Here is a 4,282-nt window from a genome sequence, read left to right as displayed (position 1 = left end):
AAGGGGATTAGGTCGGGATTGGTTTACGCCCGTAATGCCTATTACAGCGAACCAAACGTCGGATTAGAGGCGTCATGTAATACGCGCGTATTCGGCCTGTATTGTATTAGGTAATACACTGAACCAAACGCCTCCTTAGATTTAACAACTTTTGAAGACTCCGTCGACATGAAGAAAGACAAGTAAGGAGCACATTCACTTTCCCATTCTAATACATTAAGTACTAGAATCAAATTTCTTGGAAGATACTTCAGTTATATTTAAAAAGTCTCTTTTTAGGTGTTTTTAATAATAAATTATGTGACTTCATTTTTAAAAAATTAATTAATTAATATTATGCATTTTTTAGCTCGGGATCAATTTCCCTCGATAATATTCTATTTTTAATTAATGTCGATTAATTAAATGAAATTAATGTAAAAAATAAACAAAAATAACAAATAATAATAGTACGTTTTTTGTTCAATTGTATTTATGATTTATGGTATGTTGTATTTGAATTTAAAATTTTAATATTTATGATTCTATAAAAAGGGTTAGATTAGGATTTAGTTTTAAAAGAGTCTAGAGTTTAGGGTTGTAAAATTTTATACAAAAAATAGATTAATTTTAGAGTTAAAAATAATAATAGTTAATTTGATATTTCTTGTTGTATTATATTATTCGCAATGTTGTTTGAACTGAATTAGATCGGTCATTCGAATTGGTTCAGAAAATGATTTTGAACTGATTAGATCGAAAATCGGTATGAACTGATTGAATCGATTAAAAATAGTTGACTTGATGGTTGAATCAATGACTTGACTGATGAACCAATGACTTGACTGGTTCGACTACCGATCTAATTTAAAAAATCATTGATTATTCATTTACTCTAAAAAATATTATTGGATCATCATAATGTAAATTAAAATCTAATATAATTACTTAATCAATAAGAATTTTGGGATTAATTTCAGCATAGGACAATCTTATGAAAAAAATATTTAGGAAGAAGAAGGAAATAACGCGAAAGCTTCTTGATGCAATTGATTGAAGAAAGCGACAAAAAATGTATCAACATCAAATCTGACATAAAACGAGGAAATAGAAGCTTAAAGACCAACCAATCCATCATCAGAGCTATGATTAGCGTGGTTGCCGGGGTAAAGCCACAAAGGCCGACAAGTTGACTAATTCAACACCAAACATAGGGCATGAGATGACTTAATCAAACACAAAATCCAAGTCAAGTCAATTATATATATTATTTAGATAGATATATATTGATGGAAAAAATGAAGTAAACGATATGATACATACTAATTATTTAACATTCCCTTTAACTAATATATATTTGGACTTATTCAAAGTCAAGCTCACCTTATAAGACCTGCAATTGGTAAGAAACCTTCAAAAAAACGTATAGACGTGATATTAAGAACAAAATTTTGGTGACCAACTCGACTGGCCAAAGTTGGAATTGTTCGTCTCAATGGCCGAGCAACTACACTTCGTGTTGATCCCGCTCATGGCGCAAGGTCATATGATTCCTATGATTGACTTGGCCAAGCTTCTTGCAGAACGAAGGGTGATGGTAAGCTTAATCACTACGCCCCACAATGCGTCCAGGTTCGACTCGGTCATCCAACGAGCTACCCAATCAGAGCTTCAGATCCAAGTAGTGAAAATCCCATTTCCATGCCGGGAAGTCGGACTCCCTGTGGGATACGAGAACCTTGACACTTTGTCTTCCAGGGATCTATTGAAAAGGTTCTACAATGCACTCGGAATGTTGCAAGAACCGTTGGAACGATTCCTGGAGCAACAAAAGCCGCTTCCCAGCTGCATAATATCAGATAAGTGTCTTTCCTGGACCTCCAAAACTGCTGAAAGGTTTAACGTTCCCAGGATTGTTTTCCATGGGATGGGCTGTTTTTCATTGCTGTGCTCTCACAATGTGAAGCTTCACAAGGCTCATCTTTCGGTTGCTTCGGATACGGAACCGTTCGTGGTGCCGGGATTGCCACAAATGGTGGAGATAACAAGGGCTTAACTTCCTGGAGCATTTGTTAGTCTGCCAGACCTGGACGATGTTCGGAACAAGATGCAAGAGGCCGAAATGAGTGCTTTCGGTGTTGTCATAAACAGCTTCAATGAACTAGAGCAAGGGTGCGTGGAAGAGTACCAGAAGGCTATAAAAAAAAAGGTTTGGACCATTGGACCGGTTTCTTTATGCAACAGGATAAACTTGGACAAATTTGAAAGAGGAAACAAAGCATCGATCAAGGAACAAAAATGCATGAAATGGCTCGACTCGAAGGAACCAAGGTCAGTTATTTACGCTTGCTTGGGTAGCCTATGCCGTCTAGTTCCAGCACAACTGATAGAACTGGGGTTAGGTCTAGAAGCATCACAACAACCATTCATTTGGGTAGTCAAAACAAGCGATGAAAGAGCTGAGGAGCTAGAGAAGTGGTTTTCAGAGCAGAAATATGAGGAGAGGATCAAAGGGAGGGGGCTTTTGATCAAGGGTTGGGCTCCACAAGTTCTTTTTTTATCCCACCCTGCAGTAGGAGGGTTCATAACTCACTGTGGTTGGAATTCAACCATAGAATCTGTATGCTCCGGGGTGCCAATGATAACATGGCCTCAATTCTCGGAACAATTCTTTAACGAAAAACTCATCGTCCAAATTCTGAAGATCGGAGTTGGGGTTGGGGTTGAAGTCTCCGTTAGATGGGGTGAAGAAGAGAAACTGGGGGTGTTGGTGAAGAAACATCAAGTTGAGAAAGCCATAGATATGTTGATGGATGGAGGTGAAGAAGGCGAAAACAGAAGAGTTCGAGCACGAGAGCTTGCTGAAATTGCAAGGAAGTCTCTGGAAAACGGTGGATCATCCTACTGCAACATGTCACTCTTAGTGAGAGACATATTGGAGGAAATCACTAAGTCTCCGTAACACCCTCCATCTGCAGGTTTAATTTAAACGTTCGTAAACCATTACAAAAAGTTGGATTTCCTCTTTTCTTTTCTCTCGGAAGGCCTTTGAATGTATAATTGCGAGTAACCTCTAAACAATTTCTATTTTAATACCTTCATTATTGTTCAAGTAATCTTCTTGTCTATGTCAGTTCAAGTGAACTTCAAATCATTCTTGCTTATTATTATTATTATTATTATTATTATTAAGAAGTTCAATTAAACTATAGATAGTTGCGTTGCACAAATTTTAAATATTATTTAAACACTAAATTAGATTTTTCTAGTGTTGGGTGAAGTGATAAGATATATTATATTCTCAAAAAGAAAAATTTAGGTTCGAATTTTGAAAACAACATTATTGAAAAGAATAACAAAAAATCCTCAAAGAATTAATCTATTCTCATATTAGGGCTTGGACTTTTTTATATTTAAGTTAGTCTTTAAACTTGACCGTTATTATTACATTGGGGCATGAACATTTTTTTTTGTCCAAGTTAGTCCCTTGACTTGGCAATTGTTCCCACATTAAAGTCTGAACTCTTTTTTTTTTTTGTTTTAGTCCTTGATATTTCCAAGTTTAGGCCTCAATTTGGGAGCAATTGTCAAGTTTAGGCCTCAATTTGGGAGCAATTGTCAAGTTCAGGCCTCAATGTGGGAACAATTCTCAAGTTTAAGGGCTAACTTGAACAAAAAGAGCTCTAGCCCCAGTGTGGGAATAATTATCAAGTACAAGGACTAATTTGGACAAAAAAAGTTTAGAACCCAATGTGGGAGTTATTTCCAAGTTTAGGCCCCAAATAGTGATTGACCTTTTTATATAGAAGTTTGATCTACAAGTTGTTGGACGGAGTATAAATGGACTTTTTCTTAAGGAATTTAGACCTAGTTTAGATCCTAAAGTCATTATTGGTGAGAGGACTTTGTTTGAATATTACTCCCCACCTGAACATATTAGTATGAGACTATAAAAATTGATAAGGACACAAGTGGTTATTCCAAAAAATCATTTTAAATATTTTAATGATAAATTCAAATAAAAATCTATATTAATTAGAGGTAACAAATGAGCTGATTCGAAAGGTTAGGATTAGGCTATCTTCAGATACGGTGTTGGGATCTAGTGCTCTTAGTGTAGTTGTTCGTTATTAATACTTGTATTTTTTTTGAACAGATTGGTTACTAAAATTCCATAATTAAAGTTATTATATTTTGTATATTTGTCCTCAATGGTTTATTCATGAAAAGCAAAATGTATAAGTAAATATTGGCTCATTGGTTACCTAACATTTAAGTAATATTAATTTACATCATGTGACTG

General features: G+C 35.2%; 1 pseudogene; it reads left to right on the top strand.

Annotated features, from left to right (window-relative positions):
• The first annotated feature begins 1,371 nt into the window (after positions 1–1,371).
• On the top strand, positions 1,372–3,135 carry LOC107899502 (UDP-glycosyltransferase 73D1-like; annotated as a pseudogene).
• The last annotated feature ends 1,147 nt before the right edge of the window (positions 3,136–4,282 follow it).

The sequence above is a fragment of the Gossypium hirsutum genome, chromosome D04 (genome assembly GCF_007990345.1).
Source record: "Gossypium hirsutum isolate 1008001.06 chromosome D04, Gossypium_hirsutum_v2.1, whole genome shotgun sequence".
In the NCBI taxonomy this organism is placed as follows: Eukaryota; Viridiplantae; Streptophyta; class Magnoliopsida; order Malvales; family Malvaceae; genus Gossypium; species Gossypium hirsutum.
This window is presented reverse-complemented; position numbering and strand designations above follow the sequence as displayed.